The 27,996-nt window shown below is 35.5% G+C and overlaps 1 protein-coding gene and 1 non-coding gene across 10 annotated transcripts in view; both read left to right on the plus strand.

The window, feature by feature from the left end:
* Window positions 1–27,996, plus strand: part of hlk (hulk) — a 279,558-nt gene that overhangs the window by 26,673 nt on the left and 224,889 nt on the right. The window lies entirely within an intron of this gene.
* Window positions 4,645–4,717, plus strand: TRNAY-AUA (transfer RNA tyrosine (anticodon AUA)). The gene has a single exon. It is a non-coding gene; the product is annotated as a tRNA-Tyr (tRNA).

A 27,996-nucleotide genomic window follows, 5' to 3' on the forward strand; every position in this document is an offset into this window, starting at 1 on the left:
GTAATATTGATAAACAATAATGTACGAGTAATTAAAGCGGTGAATAATTTCATGGCCCCTGAAATTTTTTTTTCGTAAAAGGCTAGGTATTTTCTCTAGGCCACAAATAAAATTTCAACGAGGTTATAATTACGTCCTTGACGCTTTGGCGAACATTAACCGGAAATTTACTTTCCGTTATTTAAATGATATTCCGTGAAACACATTTTTTTTTTCCTTTATTTCGTTGTTATCTTACTACATACCGGTATGCATTTTCTTTTAGTGTATTCAAAACATCATCGTTGTACTCGATAAACCTTGCACTTGACTAATGGAGTGATTTATTTAAGAATATAGTCGCGAATTTTACTACCATCATTTCGATCGTCTTTTGTTTGACACGGCTCGGTACGGCCAGGTGATTAGTAGCCAGCGTGTAACGTCGACTATCGACATTGCTCTACCGTGCGTATTATCCAGTTGTTCCAAAAATTGACATGGAGTTTGAGAAAATTCTTGCAGGCCTAATTACGTGTAACGTCTATACAGGAATTATTGGGGAAATGGAATTAGGATAGATATATACAATTTTCTGTAAGACTTAAGTGTGTCTAATGAACGGAATGACATAAGCTATGTATATAATTAACCTTTCAATAATAATAATCCGTGGCGCTACAGCCCGTGAAGGGCCTAGACCGACCAGCTGGCTGCTGGCCTCATGTCCACATGTCGAAGCAGAGGTGGACGATCATCCAAAAGCCCTTCAATAATGTAAAGAATTATTTTTGAGCCGCAGACAAATAATAATGAACTGCTATACGGTATATAAGAATATGAGAATATCCCGTAAATATTGTTATTTATCCATCTGTGTGTGAGTAATGCCAAGTTTATTAATTATCTATAGCTATGCATGCATTGTGCATGCGTCTGTTTCTCTTCCATGTCAAAGTATAACTGAATAATATTTTTTAAAACATATCCATGATTATAATAAACTCTTCCAAGTAGGTTATGTATAATATACTCTACTCCACTTACGTATAAGAATTGATTGTTCACACTGTTCAGTTTATCGGATATGAAGTAAGCATTTCTATGGCAACCGAAGTCTAATTTCCGTTCTACAAAATCCTTTATTTTTATTAGTGTAAGTAGTATATATAGATGTTAATACCATCAGTCAGCCTGGGTAGCGCAGTCGGTATAGCGCTGGCCTTCTGTGCTCGAGGCGGCGGGTTCGGTTCCGGCCAGGTCGATAGGCACTTAAGTGTGCTTAAATGCAACAGGCTCATGTCAGTAGATTTACTGGCATGTAAAAGAACTCATGTGGGACAAGATTCCGGCATATCGACAACGCTGATGTAACCTCGGCAGTTGAGAGCGTTGTTAAATAAAACAATTTTAAATTTTGAGACCATCATCATTATAATCATCATCTACAGCATGTTTCTCTGTTCCCGCACTCTTATAAAGATTTTGAACATACAGTATATTGAACAAAGTATGTGATTATGTCTCGTGACGAGAATATTGTACGAAATGGAAATATAAAAATTGGAAATTTATCCTTTGAAGAGGTGGAAGAATTCAAATACCTGGGAGCAACAGTAACAAATATAAATGATACTCGGGAGGAAATTAAACACAGAATAAATATGGGAAATGCCTGTTATTATTCGGTTGAGAAGCTTTTATCATCCAGTCTGCTGTCAAAAAATCTGAAAGTTAGAATTTATAAAACAGTTATATTACCGGTTGTTCTTTATGGTTGTGAAACTTGGACTCTCACTTTGAGAGAGGAACATAGGTTAAGGGTGTTTGAGAATAAGGTGCTTAGGAAAATATTTGGGGCTGAGAGGGATGAAGTTACAGGAGAATGGAGAAAGTTATACAACACAGAACTGCACGCATTATATTCTTCACCTGACATAATTAGGAACATTAAATCCAGACGTTTGAGATGGGCAGGGCATATAGCACGTATGGGTGAATCCAGAAATGCATAAAAAGTGTTAGTTTGGAGGACGGAGGGAAAAAGGCTCTTGGGGAGGCCGAGACGTAGATGGGAAGATAATATTAAAATGGATTTGAGGGAGGTGGGATATGATAATAGAGACTGGATTAATCTTGCTCAGAATAGGGACCAATGGCGGGCTTGCGTGAGGGCGACAATGAACCTCCGGGTTCCTTAAAAGCCAGTAAGTAAGTACAGTGTATTGGACTTTCACATGTAGTGGGATTCTCTGGCCATATAGTTAGCATGACTCAAGGTTACTGCTTAAGGCATCTTAAGTCAAATGCAACATATTATGTAGGAAATGTCTCTATGGAAGGAAAGGAAGATAAATTCCGACTTCTGTGCCGAGAATCGACCTTGCGTTCGCTGAATTTGCACCCGGAAGCGCTGCGTATTTGATGGAAATGACCAAGCAAATGAATGCAGGTCTAAAGATAGCTTGAACGTGCATATAAACAATATGAATGCCAAAATAGTCGTTCACGTAACGCTCCATTCGACTGATACAAGATAAACTGCATGGCTTCCGAACCAATTTGCATGATCTCTCTTTGTGAGTTGTTTTGAAGCATAGAACAACATGTTTTTGCCTTCTCTTGGCTGGCACCTGTTTGCGGGGGTGACCTGGGGTTCGTTCCCGGCCTGCTCACGCCCGGGCAACACAGCCCGTCCGCGACTCAGCCTCTCCGCCCGGCCTCTATCGGACGTCTCGGCCACACGACGATTGCGGGCTTCTTTTAGACCATGCAGTTATTTTGGCTCTGCCCCAGAGTCCGCCCGGCGTGTACTGTCATCTCCAAAACATTCAGAGAGAAACCACTGCTGTTAAGTAATCTTTTGCGAAATTAAATTCATTGTTGAATCAATCAATGAATAAAGGTAAAAAAAGTCCTGGATGAGATTTCAACAAGCAAATATAATAATAATAATAATAATAATAATAATAATAATAATAATAATAATAATAATAATAGATTTATTTAACCTGGCAGAGTTAAGGCCATACGGCCTTCTCTAACAATCAACCAGGAGTAAAACTGGGTTACAAAAAGCACTATAAATTTACGAAGTACACTACAATTTTACACACAAAACTGAATAAGGTAATAATAATAAAATGTAAACAACAAGCAAGTAGAAATCAGACATAATATATAACATACAGAAAGAAAGAAAAAAGCATAATAAAATGTTAACAGCAGATGAAAATAAATGAGACATACAAAGTATAAAAAATAAGACAATTATTGATAATAAAAATAATAATAATAATAATAATAATAATAATAATAATAATAGATTTATTTAACCTGGCAGAGTTAAGGCCATACGGCCTTCTCTAACAATCAACCAGGAGTAAAACTGGGTTACAAAAAGCACTATAAATTTACGAAGTACACTACAATTTTACACACAAAACTGAATAAGGTAATAATAATAAAATGTAAACAACAAGCAAGTAGAAATCAGACATAATATATAACATACAGAAAGAAAGAAAAAAGCATAATAAAATGTTAACAGCAGATGAAAATAAATGAGACATACAAAGTATAAAAAATAAGACAATTGTCCTAATAATAAAAATAATAATAATAATAATAATAATAATAATAATAATAATAATAATAATAGGCTAATAATAATAAAAATAAGAATAGTAATAATAATAATGATGATAAAAATAAGAATAGTAATAATAATAATAATAATAATAATAATAATAATACTAATAAAATAGTGCAGTTAAAAAAAACAATGAATACAATATTTTTAAGTACACACAGTAAGGAAAATTATGATTATATATAGCTCACATTATAGCTATACCATTATCGAAAAATATTAAAATAAAAATATAAAATAAGTTAAATATCACTAGAACATAAAAAAAATGTGAATACTTGAATGCAATACAACACTTGTCCTAATAGTTAGTTTGGCAGCTCGTCATAAGATAATTTTCTAACTTAGATTTGAAAGATTTCAATGTTCGGCAGTCCTTGACTTCAGGCGGCAGAGAGTTCCGTGACGAGAGGTAGCAACAGTGAAAGATGAGGAATACAGAGATGGTCTGAAGTGGAATTTCTAGCGTGTTATCGCGTTGTGATCTAGTATTAATATTATGATAGCGAGAGAGGACTTGTTAATGTGCTTTCACTTAAATAAAGACGTGACCGGTTTAAAAGCTTCTAGTCCACTGCTGTGGTCTCGTGGTAGCGTCTTCGCCCCCGAACCTAGCGGCCGGGATTCGATTCCCCGCTTGGGACGAGTTACCTGGGTGAGGTTTTTTCGGGGTTTTTCCCTCACTTCTACGGATGAATATCACGTAACTTTATCAGGTGTATGGAACCCCACTCATTCTCGCCACTTCCTTTCCTCCCCTATCATCCTTTCCTTATAATTCTTGTTGTGTTACTGGTTTTCAGATCGCTCTTGCGGCGGCCCTCCGAAGCCGCTGACTCTCTCGGCCGGCCTCCATGGATATTTAATATTTGAGGAGAAAAATTCACTCAACTGAGTGCGCTCCTAGTATAGACACTAGACATCCTATACGTCAACATATCTGCCTAACTTGGAGTCAGGCCACAAAGGGAAACACTGAAGGAGGAAGATTCGATCCGGTGCTGTGGATTTAATTCGGCGTAGCTCAGTGGTCAGAGCGCTTGGTACATAGAACCAAGGACCCGGGTTCGATTCCCGGCGCCGGAGCGAATTTTTCTCCTCAAATATTAATTGTCAAGATTACAGAGACTATTCTGTAGGACAAATTAATAAATCCATAATATTCTCCATGGGTATGTCAAGCGTGGTAGGTGGTGACCAGCAGCGGAACCAACTACCCTCCCGACGGGAGAGGTGGCTTACACCTCAGACTGTTGAAGAGACGGGAGAGGGAGCTTACACCTCAGACCTTTTGAGAGGGGGAATGTGGGAGCTGTTGGCTTGGAATGATACATGAATTTAGAAGGATGGCAGGACTGGTCGCCAGGGTGTTAGCGGTTAGGTCGGTTCGGCGTAGGTGCGGTCGATGGGCTTGCAACTCTTCCCAGGGGTGCACAATAGACCTCAGGTCGCGGTGCACAGGAATGTTCCCCTCCCGGCCTCGTAGAGAGAGAGAGAGGGGGGGAGAGAGACAGAGAAAAGCTTCTAAATCAACAGCAATACCTACATTTTCTTATAATGGAAGTCGATGTAAGTTCGAGTAGCGAGCGACCCATGGTGATCGTGTAAGGGGATTTTTGGTAGGGTGTGTCAGCCCCCTCCTTTTGTTTCTCTTATATGGAGGAGGGACCCGAAGGCTTCACTCCTATTCTTGTGAATGATTGGGTAGCAGAACGGCCACGCTCTTTCATAGGCTACTGAAGTTCAAAGGTATCCAACTTACGATTTTATGATCGTGTAAGCGAACTTTCCAACCACGGGATGTCAGAAACAGAGATATGAAAAATTGACAGACTTTGAAAGAGTTTCGTTAGTTCTCGATAGGTGGCACCATTATTGGTATCCGTTAAAAAGAGTCAGGGAAAATGATTATGTAGATTAAACATAAATTATTCTTCTAATAGACAATATCAGCGGTTTCCAGCCAAACTCAGTGTTGTTTTACAATCAGTAGAGTGGGGTGAAAAATTTAATTCTATAATACGTGTATATTTACCTTATATTGGCAACAGTGCCTATTATCTTCGCCATCCATTCATAGAAGTAATAACTAAATAATCCCCTCATACACCAACAAATTATCGATCAACATCGATAGTAGGTTCAGATATCTTTGAACGTCAGTGTACAAGTAGAGCACACTGCACTTAATCCGGTCTATTGTATGGATGATGATGAAGAAGTGATGATGATGGTGATGATATGTGAATTAATGATGGCGAAATGAGTTTAAGGTACAACGCCGAAAATTACACAGCAATTCTGCTTTAATTGGTTGAGGGAAAACACCGGAAGAAACCCAATCAGGTAACTTGTCCCAATCAGGATTTGAAACCGAACTTAAGGTATATGTACACCCAAAAACGCAAAAAATGATGAAAAATTAGAATTTTCAAAATATAACTATTTTAGTAGAGAATTTTCTCCTCTTTAATTTGATATAAGAATATTCGAATTATGCCTTATGGTTTTTCAGATAAGTCTCATTTTTCCAAAATGCTGCGTCATCAGCCACGGTCACTTACTTTTGGAGTGCATTACTTTTGGAGTGATCTTCGTAGCAGTCAATCCCCTCGTCCAGCATTGCTTGTAAGATAAACTTCTTTCTAGTCCCGAAATAGATGCATAGATATCTGGGCATGATCATTAGATTGAAAAAAAAACTTTTTTACATAATGAAGTAATTTATAATCTTTTACTGTTAGTCATAAAACTGTAAATTTGTGTGTCAATGATGTTGTACGTCATTTTAATAAGAGTCCAAAAGTAGAAATTACAATTCTAAGGAGGATAGGCATAAATCCTGGGACAAACACCATCGCAGGATTTGTTGCATCAATGGAAATAGGGACAAAAATGCCAAAAAAAAAAAAACATTCAACACCTGAAGTTAAAACAAGACGGAGGTATTTGAGAGGCAGAAAGAAGCTGAAACTGGACCGACATGAAGCTGCTTAAGGGGTGACATATGATGATGGAGTCTTCTAGACTCTGAAAGTTTGTGGCTCATTTCCTGTAAATAGTAATTTTAGAATATTTAATTCTTTCAAACATGATAACTCAGTCAAATATGATGATACCAAGAAGATATTGGTATCATTTTGAAGCTTGAAATGTCCCCCAGTGCCTGACAATGAGTAAAATAACATTAATATAATTAATAATTATCTATGGATTTTTTACATGATTTATGCAACATAAAATATTATTGTAAGTTACATATATGGTAATATTTAATTAATGTAAATAAAAATAAAAATAGCTCTATGTCAGGCACTAAAGAATAGTTTTATCTATAAAACAGTGAAAAAAACGTGGCTTTATCTTAAAAACTGCATGAGCTATCATGTTTCAAGTTGCAGATCAAAATTATACACAAAATAATTTTTAAAAACAATTTAGACATAATTTCAAGGGATCTGTCCACTTCATTCTATTTCTGGTACCATTCTCAATTGTATAAAAATTTTACAGAGCAAAATTATACAAAACAAATTTTTTTGTATGTAAAGGTGTACATGTACCTTAAGGTAGTACATTAACACTTAATTTTTCGTCGAAAATACAACTTTATGAAGCATGAGGGGATTTATCTTCCGTCCACGGGACTGGGTGTTTGTCCGTTGGTATGTGGTGTCCTGTGTTGTCTCAGCAGTGACCGTATGAATGCCATTGTGTCTAGTATTGAGCTCTAAGAATTTGGGGAGCTTCAGTGAGTAGCCAAATCCGGTTTCGCAGGTTACAAAGGCTGGGGAGTTATGGTACTTAACACACATTAAGAGTTAAATATTTTTATTGTGATTTAATTATGTAATTCTAGACGAAGATGGAAGGAATCCGTACAATGGTGTAGGAGCTCTCTCTGTGCACAGACAAACAGGCAGACAGAAAGCATGCCAAGAACAACTTCCTAGGAACCAAGGATGCTAAAAACATGTACCTCGGTCGAATTCTCGAAGTATATTTTCTGCAGCACCATAAGTTTCTTTATACTTCGTATTACCAGAACGTAAACAATCGGTGTAAAATAACGTGATTTAATCAATGTATAATTCTGTGTGCAAATATTTTCCAATGAAAATAACAGTGAGTTATAAGTAGGGCTAGGATTTTGATGAAAGTGCATCTTTTTTCTATAGTAAGCCAGAAACATTGCTGCTTTAGTATTTACGTGTAATGTGATAAACTGAGTGTTTTAAGACATATTTGTTAGGGAATTTTTTGCCTGTTTCAACTCATAAGAGCATCTTTTGTTTTATTCGGTCATTTTTTTAGGCATTTTCATTTAATTTTGGCCGTAAATCCCCGTTATTAATGTAAAATAATGTCTATTTCCTTTGATATTTTCTTTACATATTTTGTCCATTAATACTCATTTTTTATCATATTTTAATCGTTTTTCTACGCAGATATTGCCATTTTAACGTAGTACACGCCACGTAATGGATTAATCCAAGCACCCCTTCAATATAGACTCCTCTATACTTGCTAATTCCGGATAAGAGTGGCCTTGTGGTAGACTACACGGAAACTAAAAGTAAAGTAAATCCATGGTGCTACAGCCAATAAAGGGCCAAGACCGACCAGCCGACTGCTGACCTCACGTCCACATGCCGACATGGAAACTACATCAGATAAAATATTTAATTAAAGTGTGCTACTTAGAAAAAATTATGCAAAATTTAATTTAATTACTAGTCTAAATATTTAGTACAAAATCTCTTTTCCTACTAAGGCAATTATGTAAGAACAATTTTTAGGGCATTTTAATGGCATTTTTGAAAGATATTTAGGTCATAAATGCATTGTTTTTAGGAAATTTTTTCATGATTTATAGGTCATCAAAATCCTAGCCCTAGTTATAAGATTACTTATGCACTGGTAACATGCTCATTTTCTATATAAAACTACTACTGTCAATATAATTTACATTCAATAATTATGTATAATTGTGATATATATGTGAATAATATTTTGTTTGCATAACTCTGAGATAGATTAATACTAAAAAGAACATAATATATGTAATATTTTTTATATTATAAAATTAAAATATTTGAATAATAGTAGAGAACGACTAAAACATTAAAGAAAATGATCAATATTTCAAAATATGTTATTGAAGCAATTTTGGAACAAATATTACGTTCTCAATTTTGTTGATTACAAACAAATATATAAAAAAAGACAGAAGGGGAGACGAGACGGTGTCATTAGATGACAAACTTCCTCATTATGTATGTTACACGTTTCACAAGCATTCAGATCTTCTTTAGTATTACCAAATTAATTTATTAAATAGTACCAATTTATAGCACAAGAAAAAAGCAAAGAAAATAACCCATTTTTAAGTGAAAGGTTTACTCAAACGTCACTCGTGGTACCACAGAAACAGAAGTACAAGTTGAACTTCGTGCCTCGTGGTTTTTCATGCGGTCAGCCTTGCTCCATTCTCTCTTTAATGTGCCTCGAAATTTTCCATACAATAGTCGTAGAAATATTGGGTGTATGGGTTATGTATATATACATGAATATCAAACAAAATACACTAGAATATTAAATAAAGTGAACATTGAATTTTTTTTTGTTAGGAGGGAGGGAGGGAACATCCCACCTACTACGACCTGAGGTCTATTGTACACCCCCCCCCCCCGATATGTGATGAGTTGCGTGCCCACCGATCCTCTACGCGCACCGACCTAACCACTTGACTCCCTTAACGACCGGTCTCTACAGCCAACAGAGTCCATGTACCACTCCTGCTTCGGCAACCTCCCCAAGGCTCCCTTAACGGTCCGAGGCGGAAGTCCTCCCCCGAGAAGGTCTGCCCCGGGTTCCTTTGCAGAAGTTATGCATCATCACATGAATACAATCCACAGAGACCGGTCGAGAGAGTCAGCAGCTTCGGAGGGCCACCTGTAGGCGATTTGAAAACCAGAAGAAGTAACGAGATGATGAATGAAAGGATGATAGGGGAGGAAAGGAAGTGGCGAAGATGAGTGGAGTTCCAATCGCCGAACATTGTATTTTATTATTTTAGGCCTAATTCGAGTGTAGACGTTTCATGCAATCATTTGTATTTTCTCATATCTCTTGTCAATGATTTTTTTAATCCTCAATATTACCAAATATGCCATAAAATTTAGAACAAATAGACTATTACGTTCTAAATTCTGTTCCTTACAAATGAACTTATTCCAGAAAAGAGAAAAAAATCGTCATTAATTTGACACAATATTTCTCATTATTATACGGTGTATCTAAAAGGTGAGTCAAGGGCCCCTTTTAAAATATGGCGAAAGCTATGGAACTTCTTTCTTGTAAAAAAAAAAAAAAAAAAAAAAAAAAAAAAGCGACAAACATTTTTAGATCCGCTTTTGCTTTTACGTTAAAATAATATAGTGAATATACATGTTAATTTTTATATGACTTCCACGGACCCCTGAAGCCCATCCATAAATCCTCAAGGGGTCCACGAACTCCGGGTTACGAACCACTGCAGTAGGAGATTAAAGACTGAGTGGCCGCCACTGAACTCCTCTCGTCTCATATTAAGAGCAACAACTGTCAGTACTCGCCCGCCTAATCCAGGGCATGCTCGATTCCTGCCCGTCTGACCGCTTATGTTACAAGCAGGGAGTGAAACTTGTTGCCCGATGGGAGAGATGCAAGTGATTTCAGGTTAACTGTGTTCTAGAGTCCCTCTACTGTACAATAGAAGGCGGCGTGGGTCGTGTCCCGTTGAATTACTGTGCCTTAGTTGTTCGCTATTTACTTGAATAATTTCAAGGAAAAAATTTTTCCCTTGAAATTATTCAAATCTGCTTTACAGGGAGCTATACCTGAAAGACTAGATTTGCATAATATATACGTCACTGTGTACGTTAACAGAAAACCACAATTCCAAGTCACACAGAGTTTGTGTGCACTCGATGTGGGTCTCTGGCGTTTCGTCAGCCCACGCGAGTTGTGTGGATATAAAGGGAAAAGTTGAGACGGTGTCGGGTGGAGTTCCCGGATAGCTCAGTTGGAAAGAGCGCTGGTACGTTCAACCAGAGGTCCCGGGATCGATACCCGGCCCCGGAACAATTTTTCCCTTGAAATTATTCAAATCTGCTTTACAGGGAGCCTTACCTGAAAGACTAGATTTGCATAATATATACGTCACTGTGTACGTTAACAGGAAACCACAATTCCAAGTCACACAGAGTTTGTGTGCACTCGATGTGGGTCTCTGGCGTTTCGTCAGCCAACGCGAGTTGTGTGGATATAAAGGGGAAAGTTGAGACGGTGTCGGGTGGAGTTCCCGGGTAGCTCAGTTGGAAAGAGCGCTGGTACGTTCAACCGGAGGTCCCGGGATCGATACCCGGCCCCGGAACAATTTTTCCCTTGAAATTATTCAAATCTGCTTTACAGGGAGCCTTACCTGAAAGACTAGATTTGCATATGCTATTTACTTGTTTTACGAGTAACTTTTTTAAATTGGTTATTTTACAACGCTTTATCAACTGCGACGAGTAACTTACCTCATGGGCTAGAGACAACAGAATTCCGTGCTAACTTCGAAAAAAATTGTGACAAAAATATATTTTGCGTTCTATCGCTAATTAGTTGTAAGATAATCGCATTAATTTCGTATAAATTGGAAAGAGATTTTTAAGTGAAAAATAAACCAATATTACGCATTAGGAGTCAAAATACCGATACACATCAATTTATTAAACAGATACACAAGGAACCCAGACAGATTTTAACACAGCAGGTGTAAATTCTGGATAATTCAACATAAGAGCTTGTAATGCCTCAATCATGTCAGCTTTAACATTGAAAGTGTTGGATGATTGTTTCAAAACTATTTATTTCAAAATAAGAAATGCTACATTGCAATCAGTACTACTCGTATTTACAGTATATCCTTCAAGCAACTCATTGTTCTGTGAGTGTATTAACAGTATCAACATTTATCTGTACAATATTTTCTGGGATAAATAATTCATTTAAATTTACAAATAAAGAATATGAATCATGAAACTCGTATTTTTTAATTTTTCGACTCACTAGTCTAGTGACATGCTTAAATATTTCTTGTATTTCAGTCTTTAAGTCCAAATTTAAATGGTTCATTAATTTTCCAACGGACTCTCCTACATTACTAGAAATTACTATATTCATTCTACGCTTCATGTCATTATACGAAAATCTGTGGTCTCTACCTGTCCGTCTCCACTGCTGACTCACGCGTCAGTAAACAAACCCGTACCTATAGTAAAGTAACAGCAAACCTGTTTCTTCGGGCAACAAGTTTCGCTGCCTGGTTATAAGAGATTCAGTTGCTGGTGGAAACATATTTTCTGTCGTGATGGATATCGGGTTAGCCAGGAGAGTCCAGCTCCTTTAATCATTTATAATATTTATTATTACTCTTCCGTATATTTGCGTGATTACACTTTTTATCATTAAGATCAGGCTTGCGAATGCAAACTCAGCAAAGAGCGTTAAGTACTTATGAGGAAAAAAAATCCCTAGTTTATTCTGCGGTAGGAAAATAGCATTAGGAAGCTCTACTTATTATGGATTTATGAGACATAAAATACACCTGTCATCCATTCAGAAGCAATCAGTAAAATCTATCGAACGTTTCTCGATCACTTTTCAATTCTACTTTTCTAAAATTATCAACAGTAATCTCACTAGAAGTTTTGATTTATCTAGATATAATCAAAACTCGAGTGGGCTTTAATTGACTATTACACGATTAGAAGAAAGTATATAAAGATAAGAAATAAACTACTCTAATACAATAAAATATTAATTGACTTACTAAAATTCCATTTCACTAATGTCAGCTTCACCAAAACGTTTGAACGTAGCTGTCATTTTCAGTCGAAAGTCATGCAGTAAACAAATGACTATCACAAAGCATGTTTCATAGCACCGTAAAGAATTTTCAGTTTGAAATGTTGGCAAACAAAGAAACAAATGGTAGGGAGATGTTAAAAACAGAAGAAGAAATAAAGTACTCTAATACAATAAAATAGATATTAAATGACTTACTAAAATTCTACTAATATTAGCTTCACCAAAACGTTTGAACGAAGCCGCCATTTCCGGTCGACTTCTATACGGGAAACAAATGACGATAGTAAAGTATATTTTATAATACACTAAAGAATTTGCAGTTTGAAATGTTGGCAAACAAAGAGACAAATGCTAAGGAAGCGATAAAAATAAACAAATGCTATGCTAGGGAAATGATAAAATTGTGCGATAAGCAGCCATGATTGATTGAAAGACGTCCTTTCGTACCGTTTTACTGATCAAAAGTAGTGTGACGTAGTAAAAATGTAATAGTCACTCTAATCTACAATTCAGTCATTGGAAGTAGATCTAAATGAATTCCGCCTTACAGAGGCTTCTTCAGAAACGGAATTCTCCACACTATCAGGCCAACGGAGTCAAGGAAAGTCCTTATTTTAAGGGTATATATACGTGAACGACCACAAATATTATCAGAAAATGCAAGCTCTAAATTTCTAAAATTTTGTAAGGAAATGAACTCACAATTGGACAAAACTTACAAGGTACCACAAGACTTATTAGAACTTAAATATCTGATAAAAGTATAAAAAAGGTTACTAATCATATTTTTTAGTATTCATTTTTTACTTTAAATTAAATTTTCCAAAATTTGAATATTTTCACAGATATTATTTCATAACTCCACAACCATTAGAGATAGAATTCTGAAATTTTGTACACTGATTTAACATGCATTCATGCAAAAAGTAGACTATAATAATAGCCTTTTCTTTGAAAATATAAAAATTAGGTCACAAAACATTATGCAAATTTTAATATATTTTATATAGGACAAATAAAAAATTAATTATATTAAAGTAAACAACTTTACATATCTGAGAGTAGTCTAATTTTCAGAAATAAGTGTTTATTACATGCTGGAAAAATATTAAAGATGTCAGAGAGACCATAACAATGTTATAGTTACCAAATGATGTAACTGCAGAATTTTGTTTGTTTGTTTTTTTTTCATACTTTGATAAAACTGGTTTGAAAAATATTATTAGTAACTTTTTTATACTTTTATCAGATATTTAAGTTCTAATAAGTCTTGTTGTGGTACCTTGTAATGTTTGTCCAATTGTGAATTCATTTTCTTATAAAATTTTAGAAATTCAGAGCCTGCATTTTCTGATAATATTTGTGGTCGTTCACGTACATATACCCTTAAAATGTTAGCAATCTATTGACTATAACATATATCATAATTTAAATCCTTGTTATTCTACTCTTGAAATCTGCTTAATTTCATTCGCGAGAGCAGGTAAAAATAACTTCTGCATAAGCGCTATGATTATGGAGAATATCCGTTAATAAGAGCAGCCTGTAAGCTGTCTTCATGAACAAGGCATAGATTTCACTGGAATACAGTTTTATTGCTACCATAACTCATCGCTCGTATACGAATAAAGATCGAAAAATACACAACTTAATGTTCAACAGTATTTGTATATAGAACCGAACGCACCTCATAAAGAAGCGCTTCATAGAGATTTGTGTACAGCAAATTGTTAACAACAGTGATGAGCGAAGAATATCACATGTGACGTAATCAACATTAGTTATTAACATACATGATGCATATATTTTGGACACTTGTCGCGCCATATTTTATTCGCTTGCCAAAATGTTTATAGATTATTTTGTGACAATGTATGAATTGCGCGGGTACCTATCGTCGTTGAATTCTTTGAGGTGAATTTTATTTAAACAATATTATGATACAATATAATATAATATTGTTTTATTAATTCAGTCTAATTGACATATCACAAATATAAAAAGTCAATGATACTTACCCATGTAAGTGATCATTGTGTACTATACAAATATAAAAATTAAGCAACCGTTTTCGCCCTTCGGGCATCATCAGGCTTTTTTACATACAATATCTTGTACATTTTGTCTCTTATTGTGGAACGAATGATTAATAATGAAAATAATAACTATTTAAAATTGACTTATGGTAATTAACAATCCAAAATTAATGTACAGATATTAAAATTTAATACATAATAATGATATAAAATTGTGGCTGCATTACTATGTTATGTTTAAATTATAACATCATAAAACTGTGAACGATAAAAACATTTCATTCCTCTTTAAACTTCATAATTCATTGATTGGATGTTTAACTGCTAGTCTTGTCTCAATGGTTCATTACTTGTTATGGTGAAATCAATATTTAAGATCGTGTGTACTGCACAGATTATCTGTGTTGACATTTACATTGAGACGATTTTTGAGATTGGGTTTTATGATGAAATGCGGTTGACTTAGTTACGATGATCTTGTCGGCAAGTCATTCAAAAATCGTTATTAAAGACTGGAAACAACCCTGAACACTTCGAAGAGAACAACCGCCAGGATCGCCACCCGTCCGCCGTAAACGAACACGAGATGGCAGTACAGTCACTAATGCAATTTAAATGGGAGTTATGACGTGACTCCTTATGTTACAACTAGATGGCAGCATAGTAAACCTGACAAAAGTTGTTACCGTCAAAACCTATAATGCCGAGCAATCTGAGTATATATGATCCAGGGTGTAATGTGTAGCTAGTCGGCGATGTATGCATTGGAGAGAAAAAGGAAATGGCCATCCTACCCAATTCTCTCCTGGCCTAGTTGCCTCATGAGTGATGTTTTATTGGTGTTACTTATGAAGTTCAAGCCTGTCTTCGGACAGTTGACTAAACAACAGGAAAAGTAAAGTAGAAGATCTCAGCGCTGGTGCGGAGGTTTTGAAGACTTCTAAAAAGTTGTGAAAACTTTCCGAAGAAGAAATTTTATTTGTTATGTTATGAATTTAGGGACATACAAAAAACCTGGAAATTGAATGACAGTACAGCTCACCTCTAAACTCATATACAAGCAAATTCTCTTCATTCAGATGATTCTGTCATTTTAGATGCCGTTATACGAAGCAATAAACAAATAAAATGTCTGTATGTTATGTTCGGGCAGTTCGATCCCCAGCGTACCCCCGATTTATTACTTGTGTTGGGCAACCTATGGTCCAGGTACCATAGGGGTTTTTCTCCGGGAGCTCCGGTTCCCCTGTAGAATCCCAATAAATCCCTATCTTCATCTCATTTCTTGTATGTATTGTATGTATGTATGCAAATGGCTATATACTCGGTGGCACTGGTAACTAATTACACTTAATAATGACAATTAATAATAAACACAATATAAAATACAATTAATAATACTAATAATAATAATTAATACTAATAATAATTAATAATAATAACAATAAAAATAATAATTATAATAATAATAATAACAGGGAGCATCCTAAATTAAATGAAGCAGAATCACTTAAAATAACATTTAAATAAATCCAATTTGTTTCTTAACCCTAAGTTCAAACTAAAACCCACGAGTATGATATGTTCATACCTGCACAAGTACCTTTCAGCACTACACTCATTTTGCTGACAACTAACTCACTGCACTGGAACTACGACACATTTCACTGATTCTATCCTGATTTCACTAACACTTCAAAAACATTTCACTGTTCAAATACTTTGCACTGCCACTATAAACTATAAAGCTTCACTGTCGGAAACACACTTCACTTACACAACACACTTCACTGACACAACACACTTCTTCACTGATACACTTCAGTAACAAAATATCAATTACATCTTTTAAATAGTGTGTATAAATATACTACCGTCTATTAGTAAAGTCCTTAAGCCTATTTTTAAATACATTTTTGGTTATTTGTAAAGCCTTTAGTAAGTCTCCAGGTAAAGCATTTCAGTCCCTGAGAGTACGATTGAGAAAAGAAAACTTTCCAGTGTCCGCCCTCTGTCTTCTTTCCATCAATTTATATGGGTGGTCGCGGGTGTAATGTAGATCCGCCTCGTCCACACCTGTGGAGTAACGGTCAGCGCGTCTGGCTGCGAAACCAGGTGGCCCGGGTTCGATTCCCGATCGGGGCAAGTTACCTGATTGAGGTTTTTTCCGGGGTAACTTTCGGTGCTGGACCCCGACTCATTTCACCGGCATTATCGCCTTCATCACATTCAGACGCTAAATAACCTTAGTTGTTGATAAAGCGTCGTAAAATATCCTGCTAAAATAAAAAATAGATCCGCCTCCAGTGGCGCACCCTGGGCAACGGCTCTGTCGGTAAATTGGTCTGCAGAACTGACTTCATATTGGTGAATGATGAAGTCAAGTATCCGCCATTAGTTAAAAAAAAAATGTTCGGGCACATTGAACCGAATTTAAGCTTTATAACAAAGTAATTAATTCTAATCGCAATGAACTGAAGGTACGAAGAGGGGATAAAGGTTGCCATGGTGAAGTCTGGTTGCGATGAGAGATGATCTTGTGGGCAGGACACGGGCCAAGTTATTGTGGAATTTGTGCTCTCCCCGTCTCGCCCGCTGGCTGGATAGAAATCGCTCGGTTCAGCCAACTTTAATTGCAGTGCGCAGCGTCAGCACTCATTAATACTCTCAAGTGCAAACGGGATCTATTCTTGCGAGCAGATGCAAGGGTCATTCATTCTCCAAAGCTACTTACGAGGACCGTTTTAAATCATTCAAAAATCTTTCCAACTTTCAGTTATGTTGAAATAACCTCATCCTAAGATAAAGCCGCCAATGAAATCGTGGAAAATTATTATATTTATTTTTTGACATCGTCGCTTCTAAAACAATTTGAAATGAATAAAATATAAATGGAGTATTGAAAAAGAACAATACCGAGGCAAAAATAAGTGAAAAGCAAAGGAATGAGCACGAAGAAGAAGAAGAAAAGAGGAGAAATATGAAAGCGTACGAAAAACAAAGAATCAAACAACAAAAATCTATGATGGATTCAAATTGCAATTATCTCGCAGTTAATATAGCCTACTGTACAAATATCATAGGCAATCGACATTAGAACTCTTAAATTTATAAAAGGAAAGACATCAACAGATATTGTAAAATGGCCCAAAGAACATAGAAGAAAATTAAACGCAAATGTTGATGAAATGAAAAAAAAATATATATATAAGGCCTAGTTAGAATTTAAAAAATGCATATTAAATAAAAGTTTATCTTAAACATACACAAAAATCTACAATATAATAATTTCTCTGTTCCGGTTATTGAATTTTATTAGATCTACTTATTGCTATAGAACGAACGTAATACATAGTATATTACGGAACAAGGTTTTTTTAAAATAATTTATTGATCAAATTTCAAATTTTCAAATTTTCAAATTTATTTACAATATACATACGAATTGAATACATATGAATAGATACCCGAAATGAGCATATGCTCGTGCTCGGGTACAGTCCAGTAGTCTACATAAATTTTACAGGGTTCAAATAATAATGTTGATGATATAAATAATAGTAACAATAATAATAATAATAATAATAATAATAATAATAATAATAATAATAATAATAGAATAATCGTGACAGAAATGATACAAAGATTGTAATACAAAATAATTCATTAATAATAATAATAATAATAATAATAATAATAATAATGACAGTGATAAAACAGAAATATTTACAATAATAAAATAAATACAAAGACGGATAAAATAAAATATAAAACCACTAGCGAGAGTTAACACAACTTAAATAAGCATATACTCGTAATAGCCGGAAAAAATGACGAACTCGAAAATCAACAGAAAAGTTCGTTGTATCGCAGACGACAGCAACCGCCGTATTAACATTGTGTTGTGCATTAATGGTAGTAGGGGGAAGGGGATCGATCAGCGCATTTAGTACTATACAGACCACTTCTAAATAAAATACAAATCGTCGTTGTTCCTGCAATAACTCCTATGTGCAAAATATAAAATTGTTCATTAGGAAGAAAAACACATTTATTCATTCTATGACAGTAGTACATAGGTGACTGTGAATTCTTAAATTTTCGAAAGAAAGAAACATAATTACATATAGGAGATTTTATTATTTGCTCTATCACTGTTTAAGTTATTTAATAGAGCAAAAATCTGAAAATCGATAAATATGTCACATGGAGTTATTGCAGGGACGACGACGATATACAATACGTGCCATAGAATTGAGGGCAGCATAGATTGGGGCTCCTCAGTGAACAAAAATTTGTTAATTAATTATGTACATACGTTGGTGTGATGATAAATTTTGATTATAATATGAGGTCCATTGGAAGTCGGCTCTTGATTCTGGTGGGAAATGTGGATTTTCTTCCGAGAGAGTAGTGGATAGCGCCTGGAACATTTTCTAGGTTGTTATAGAACTTCTTAGCTTGTGAATGAATAATAGTACATTATGCAAGGAGCCTATAATGGTAGTAATTAAGACGCGAGCATGTTTGTTTATGAAAGGAGCTCAAGCGAGTTTCATAATTTTCATACGAGCGTCTTAATTACCATTATAGGCAAGTTTCATACGACTTTTTATGCTCGACCATATTTCTAACTTAAAATTATTCATAAGTATTCATGTTATGGTTATGTGGGGAGCGGAACTGACCTAAATTGTGAGATGTGCGCAGACGCGAACGTATTGATTTTTTCCGAGGCATGAATGTCATTGACCTTGATATAATCTAGAGAATAGCATGAAAATTAGTCTTGAAATAACCTCGAAATTGATTTAGAATTGAAAAACGAGATGACAAATTGAATTTATTTGAATATTATTTACAATTAACGCTAATTATTATAGTAACAGAACATAACCTTCTGCGACAGTATTGGATTTCTAGCCTCCGTGACGTTTCGCTAATTGTCTTTCGATTGCATATCCGAGAATAATCAATACTTGCGGTTTTATAATGGTACAATGGTGACTTCTCATTGGCTGAACATCTGAAGTATAATGAATAGGTGTACTTCAATGAGGTGCATTAAAGGGCTACTACCAGGTGTATAATTACTACAGTTCGGCATGGTCGAGCATAAACTGTTTTATTGTATCAATACCAGTTTCTCTGTGTAGTTGTTGTTACGGACAAACCAAGGAGAAATGAGTGAAATTCGTAGGTCTTTATTTTGAAATGACTGGATGTGTTTAATTTCACTTCGGCCTATTGCAGCTCCTCCCCAGACAGGACAGGCGTAAAGCAGTAGAGTTAGTAATAGAGATGTGTAAAGCTATGCCTATGCCATACACAACTTGCGAACTTTATCTAAAACTCAATCCCTACCCCCTACCGCATGAAACGTGTTTTGGCATTACGTGATCTGCAGAAATGGTTCACTTTGCTCTTTATAACACAGCTGCGATAGGAAAACGACATGGACAAATGTTCCAGCAGGTTAACGCACCGTCTCATTAAGAAAAGATGTTCGTTATTTTCTCAATAATATTAGGCAACAGCTGATGAGGTTTTGGTGGTCCAATTACATGGTCTCCAAATTCTCCAGATCTGGCACTACACACTTTGTTTGACGTTTTATAAAGATAGCTATGCACAGCAACCAAGAAATTATGATGATCTCAAAGCAAACTTTTTCTCTCTCAACTTTAAAAAGAAAAAAATTCTGAAATGTAAGATCATACAGGGAAGTGGTTAGCCTCACGGTGTGAAATGTGTTGTGTACACATTGATGACATGTTGAGGTCTAATGTGGTCAAAAGTCCTATCCTTCTGGAATGTATTTACACATTACTGGTAAATAAATAGTAGGCATAACCGTTCTCATGTCACAGCGTTTTTATTTTATGTCTTCTCAAACAGATCACCCTGTATTTAGTAAAATTTAAGGATATCCCCTTTATACGCTATAAAGGCTCATGGAGGGCATGGAAGTAAAGCTCCAAGCTAGAAAGAGGTGATGTGATCGGGATTAGTCTCCGACCACCATTTATCACCGGGACAGCCCCGGTAATTAATTTGAGAGGAGACTAAGTATACCCCGGGACAGTTCTAGAAGCTTGGTACGAAAAAATCTCGACAACAACCGGGACCTTCCAGTCCGCAGTCAGTTGTTCTACCAACAATTTTACTGATGACACAGTTTATTAAAGACCTCTTGACAACAGTAAAATACTTCTAAGAATGTTGAACAGGAATGCCAGCAGATACTGCATACGTGGAATACCCGAGACATTAAAGGTGCTATTCATAGACATTTCGCTAGCCCGCGCTACGAGCGTGCTAAACTAGCCCCGGCTATCGACTTTACTTACTTGTATGGAATTCGTATCATATCATATCATATCATATCATATCATATCATATCATATCATATCATATCATATATCATGTCATGTCATGTCATATATCATATCATATCATATCATATCATATCATATCATATCATATCATATCATATCATATCATATCATATCATATCATATCATATCATATCATATATCATATCATATATCATATCATATCATATATCATATCATATCATATCATATCATATCATATCATATCATATCATATCATATCATATCATATCATATCATATCATCGTATCGTATCGTATCGTATCATATCGTATCGTATCGTATCGTATCATATCATATCGCATCGCTAACACTGGTTTATGAATACGAAAAACATTAGGTCGCTAATCATCCACCGGAAGCCCGTGCTAAGAATGTATATGAATACGGCCCTAAAATATCACCAATGAGATAGTGATAGAGCTAGCAAGAGCCATTTTAAAAACTACCTTCGAAAACAAGCACGGGATTTTTAAACTAGAACTGCAACTCTAACACTAAGCGAAATGAAGAATATGTAGGCTATGTACGAAATTTTATCCTTGTCATTAGGTTTCCTAGTTAGTTCACAAAGGTTTTCCAAGTAATAAATTACTGCACACTCCGTACATAGAATTGCCACATTATTTGGCCATAATAACTAATGTTATTATTGGGCGTTTAATAATTCAAGATTTATTGAATGGTTATGCAGAGTGTTTCCGGGCTAGTGTTACAAACTTTCAGGGATGATGGGGAAGGGCCCCTGTATCAATTTGAGATAAGGAACCCTGGTCCGGAAATGACTGAGTGGAAAGTTATAAGCAAAAATAATTGTGTGGAAATGGAATTGTAATTTGGCACCACGTGCAACAGTCGTGGAAAGACGGTATGGGCCGGATGTCTCCTACGTGGGTGCTTGTACCGATACAATCTGTGAGGTTGTCTACTGTTCCAATTGGCTCATCCGTATTCGAAATTCATGTCTGCATATTCCGCTCTCGTGTACTCCTCAATTTCACTAGGACTGATCGACTGGACACTGCAACTTTTTATACATTACACTGCTGTCTACAGACGTGCATATCAGGACTGACACATTACGCTATCTGCATTGCTTTAGTGTAGTTTCCTGTCCCCACCCCTCAGACAGCGCACTGAATGGAATACTGTAAGTAGATAACGTAAACAACGTCAGATGAATACATTATGTGTAAAATTTACAGATAAATACACATAAATAAGGTGTACAGAGGAATAAAAGTATTTCATTTCCACACAACTATTTTTGCTTGTAACTTTCGACTCAGTCATTTCCGGACCAGAGTTCCTTACCCCAAATTGATACATGTGCCCTTCCCCATCACCCCTGAAAGTTTGAAACACTAGCCCGGATACACCCTGTATATTCTAAATAAAGATAACCAAACTCATGGATTAGAGAGAATTTCTCACTGTGCCATTACAAAAAAGGATATCCAAGATGGCAGATTGTTGTGGGAAATGAAAGAACACTATTGACACGCCACAGTCTATCTCGATAGGTTCTGTACGACTCATCAGTTGAAAAGACGAAATTTTGACTTTTGAAACTGCATGATTTTATGAGATGTGCTATTTCAGGCATTTCACAACACTCGTTCCAATGCACGAAACAAGAATAAGTGATCCGACTGTTTCACTGAAAAGACTCTTAATATATGTAATCAGATTATATTCACAAACATTTAAATCAAGTATGTCACAGATTACAATTAATGGTCCCACTGTCAGGATTTCAACTGTCCTCTTCCCCGGAGTAGGACATATCTGCCAATTTTGATGCCCGTTATTAATTGAGCATTTGTCCAACACTGAGAATCCGACAGTTGGGAAATATGAAGTGGCGGCTCGCCAGCATTTCTCATCTTCAGGTCGTTGCTTCAGCACAGGCTCCTTTACTATAGGAATGAACTCACTCCGCCCACAAAGGTTCCACGATCTAATTCGTTGCCAGCGAGATCTCATATTATGGGAACAAGGAAGAAGAACAGAGGAAAAATAAGATGTAGTGAGATGAATAAAAAGTAACGGGAGCATTAAAAACTGAGTTACAAAGAAGTGAAAATTGAATAAAGAAACAATTAAGGAAGAAGAAAAACTTAAATAAAGTGAAAAATATAAAGACATATCTTACTTACTTACTTATTGGCTTTTAAGGAACCCGGAGGTTCATTGCCGCCCTCACATAAGCCCGCCATTGGTCCCTATCCTGAGATAGATTAATCCATTCTCTATCATCATATTCCACCTCCCTCAAATCCATTTTAATATTATCTTCCCATCTACGTCTCGGCCTCCCTAAAGGTCTTTTTCCCTCCGGCCTCCCAACTAACACTCTATATGCATTTCTGGATTCGCCCATACGTACTACATGCCCTGCCCATTTCAAACGTCTGGATTTAATGTTCCTAATTATGTCAGGTGAAAAATACAATGCGTGTAGTTCTGTGTTGTGTAACTTTCTCCATTATCCTGTAACTTCATCCCTCTTAGCCCCAAATATTTTCCTAAGCACCTTATTCTCAAACACCCTTAACCTATGTTCCTCTCTCAAAGTGAGAGTCCAAGTTTCACAACCATACAGAACAACCGGTAATATAACTGTTTTATAAATTCGAACTTTCAGATTTTTTGACAACAGACTCGATGATAAAAGCTTCTCAACCGAATAATAACAGGCATTTCCCATATTTATTCTGTGTTTAATTTCCTCCCGAGTATCATTTATATTTGTTACTGTTGCTGCCAGGTATTTGAACTTCTTCACTTCTTCAAAAGATAAATCTCCAATTTTTATATTTCCATTTCGTACAATATTCTCGTCACGGGACATAATCATATTCTTTGTCTATAAAGACATATCTAACAGCAGGAAAGAAGAAGAGTAAAAACAAGGCATTCCCTAACGCCTTATGAAGGTAAAGCTCACATGCCTTCACTTGGCACGAGATTAAGATGATGTCAGCATCACGCTCTGGCAGCCTTTCTACTCCAGGAAAGAACCGAGCTGAGTGCACCCCGGACGCGTCCTGGAAGTTATAATGGCGTTAAACCCCGTCACAACGCGGAAGCGAACACAACACTTTCCGGACTGTAGTAAGGCACTTATTTCATTAACCGCGTTTGTGGCTAAGCACTAGCGTGCTGGTCTTCCATTCAGGAGACCTAGGCTCGATTACCGATCTGATTGTGATGGAAGCTTTGTTGGACAAAGAGACATTGCTGAGGATATTTTTTTCGTGGTACTCCTTTCTCCTATTTTATTCCACCAACACCTCCACAACCCCTTCATTTCATATATCTCTGCAGTAGCTTAAAATAGACTGGGATGAAGTCTTGGAGGTAATACAAGTCTCCGACACTGATATAGATTATAAGGTTTGTAGCACCCGTTCCTGAAAATCATAAGGTATTCAACTCAGGTTGGGACCTGGCTCTATCGAGGCTGAGGCAGAATGGCCCGCCTATCACAATCTGATTTTCGAATGTCACGTGCCGGACTAGAACATTGATTACATAATAATATAGTTCATTTAATGAGCCAATGTGAACCTAAAAGCATGGATCCATTCCGGGTCCGGCCCTTGAGAATTCTGTCAGCTACGTTGATTTCTCAACTGAGCTACTATGCTTTCAAGAAAGTAAAATGAATGACAAAAATAGAAAAAAGAAAGAATAAAAGTAAAATAAAATAATAAAGATACATACACATGTATAATTTTATTTGCTTACATGTAATATAAAGTATACATACTACATAGGCCTATACACATAAAGAAAGGAGAAAAGAGAAATAAGGTTATAAACAGAGAAAAGAAAATGATATGAAAGTTAAAAGGAAAGTACAAATGATTAAAAGACAAAAAAGAAGGGAAGAAAAATAGAAAGAAAGAGAAAATTTAAAAGAAGAAGGTGAAAAGAAGAGAAGCTGAGAAGAAAGAAGTAAAGACGCAATAATGAAAGAAAGAAAATATTATATTAAAAATAAAGAGAGAATTAGGGATAAGGAGAAAAAGGAAGAGAAACAGGGAGGAAAAGGAGAAGCTATAGAAAGAAAAAGGGAGAAAAGAAACAAAAATAATTGAAGCGAAATTAAACAAAAGAAAAAGAGAAGCATAAAATAAGTAGAGACAAGAAGGAAAAGCAAGAGGGGGAAAAGAAAGGAAAAAATATTCGAAAAGGGACAAAAAGGAAAATTGAATAGAACATAAATTAAATAAAAGGGAACGGAACAGCAGAAAAAAGAGGGATAAGAAGGGAAAACAAGAGAAAAAAAAGAAAGGTGAAACTAAAAAGGAAAAGGGAACAAAATAAACAGGAAACCAGTATACAATAGATAATGAAAGAAAAAAGAGAAGGGAGAAACTAAAGAAGGAAAAAGAGACAAAAATAAAGAAGAAGTTAACTGAAACTAAATTAAACAAAAGGAAAAGAAAGAAAGAAATTGAGACAATAAGGAAAAACAAGAGAGAGAAGAAAAACAGTGAAACCAAAAAAAGAAAGAGGGACAAAAATGAAGGAAAAATCAGTTAATTGATAGGAAACAGAAGGAAAAGGAAAAGAAAAAAAGGACTAGAGGCAAGTAGGGGAAGCAAGAGAGAAAAAGGGACGAAATAAAGAAAATGTTAGTTAATTGAAACGAAACAGAAGGAAAAGGAAAAGGAAAAGAGGAAAAGAAATAGAGACAAGGGAAGCAAGAGAGAAAAAGAAATAAAAGAGAAACTAAAGAAAAAGGACAAAAATAAAGAGAAAGTAAGTTAATTCAAACGAAATAGACGGGAAAAGAAAAGAAAGAAAGAAAGAAAGAAAGAAAGAAAGAAAGAAAGATAAGTAGGAAAAGCAAGGGAGACAAAGAAAGAAAAAGAAATACAAATGAAGAAAAAGTTACTTCATTGAAACTAAACAGATATAGAAGGAAAAGAAAGAAAGAAAGAAAGAAAGAAAGAAAGAAAGAAAGAAGCAGAGAGAAGGGAGTAAGAGAGAAAATAAATAAAAGATAAAATAAACAAAGCTAAAGAAACAAAAATACAAAAGGTAGTTAACTGAACCAGAGCAGAAGGAAAAGAAAAAAGAAAGAAATACAGTAGAGACAAGTAAGGAAAGCAAGAGAAAAAACGAAAGAAAAGAGAAAATAAAGGAAGAAAAAGGGACGAAAATAAAGAAAAATATTTAATTAAAACGAAACACAAGCAAAAGAAATCAAAGAAAGGGACAATTAGGAAAGTCAAGAGAGAAAAAGAAAGAAAAGAGAATAACTGAAAATAGAAAAAGGACAGAAATAAAGAATAACATAATTGAAACGAAACGAAACAAAAGGAAAAGAAAGAAAGGAACAGATAAAGAAAGATATAGAGACAAGCAGGGAAAGCAAGAAAGAAAAAGGAAAGGATAAAATAAAGAAAAAAATAATTGAAACGAAATGAAACAAAAGAAAAAGGAATAGAATGATATAGAGACAAGTAGGAAAATCAAGAGAGAAAAAAAAAAAGAAAAAGGGATACAAATGTAGAAAATATTAATTGAAACGGAACAAAAGAAAATGGAACAGAAAGAAAGAAATAGAGACAAATAGGAAAAGCAGAAATGAAAAAGAAAGGGAGGAGAAACTAAAGGAATCAAAAGGGACAGAAATAGACGAAAATTAATCGAAATTGAATGAAACAAAACGAAGAAAGAAAAAAGGAAACAAGAAGGAAAGAATGAAGGAGATACGTATATAAAATTGAGTATTGTTGAGGAGGAAATTGATCTAAATAACAGTGTGTCAGGCCTAATCTACGTGTTCAAAGAAGCTTCGGCGTCATGCCGACCCTGTCACGGACGTTTAATCATGTGCCCCTCTCAAATAATGGTTACTTTGAATTCCAACAGGGATCTAAAAAGCCCTTATTAACAATAAAATGCAGAACGACAGTCGCCTACGAGTAACCTGTAGCAAGTATGAGTATTCAGAGTATTTTCTATCTTTTTGATGTCTCTTTCTGTTGTTTACTATTGTTTCCGTCAGGCAAGTCACTTTTGATATCTCGGGGCAGTTGGAGACGATGAAAGAGGGTTAATAGAGTTAATTGATTTTTTGTGAACTAACCTTACAAACTTTGATGTCTGCTAAGTCGCTGTTCGGACCAGAAAAAAAGAAGTAGACTAACTTCTCATGGGAATCGCTGCCAGAAGCCTTCCACGCGTGTTCGCCTGTAATACGTTACATGCACGTGTGAGATCAAAAAAATCACTCAATGTCGTAACTTCCGAGACTCTGTGGCGTTCAGAGTCAAATATACAATACCTGTCTGATAGAAAAAAATATATGATCGTTTACTTACAAGGAAACCGTCCCAGGTCGTGTAGCTTTAATTTAATGAAAATGCATATTTAAGCTAATTTTTATTCGTTAGGAAACGTGGTGATAAATGGACATGTATCCTCACAAAATCATCGACATTACAGTCAGGCGAAACCAAATATTGTACTGGAAACACCTTTGTACGGTGAAAAAATAGGTGTGTAGTGTGCAATGAACGGACACAGAATTATTGAGCCTATTTACCCTCAGGGTATAATTACCAACGAACGTTATGTGAATGAGATCCTTGACCCATTATTAGATGAACTGACTTGTGGAGAACGTTCCTCAGTATATTTCCAACAAGACTCCCCTACTGCTCATATTGTCGAAGAATCCGTGAGAGAATTGCGTCGAATTTTCGGAAGGAGAATTATCTCTAGTAATGTCACGAGAGGTCTGAGATTTATCTGGGAAATCTCAGACCTCGAGTGACATTTATTAGGACTATTTCGTGAATAAAATAAAAATGTAAATAATATATCTATAAAATTCGATCACAAATTTAATAAATAATTTAGAAAGCATGATGGGAATATTCAGATTGTCAATTAATATAGATAAACACAATATAATATTTGTTACTCAGTCAAATGACAAATCAATGTAAAATAATGACTTATATTATATGGTCATTAAGTTTTATATACATGAATTACAAATTGCAAACGT

The sequence above is a fragment of the Periplaneta americana genome, chromosome 8, assembly GCF_040183065.1.
Source record: "Periplaneta americana isolate PAMFEO1 chromosome 8, P.americana_PAMFEO1_priV1, whole genome shotgun sequence".
Taxonomy (NCBI): Eukaryota; Metazoa; Arthropoda; class Insecta; order Blattodea; family Blattidae; genus Periplaneta; species Periplaneta americana.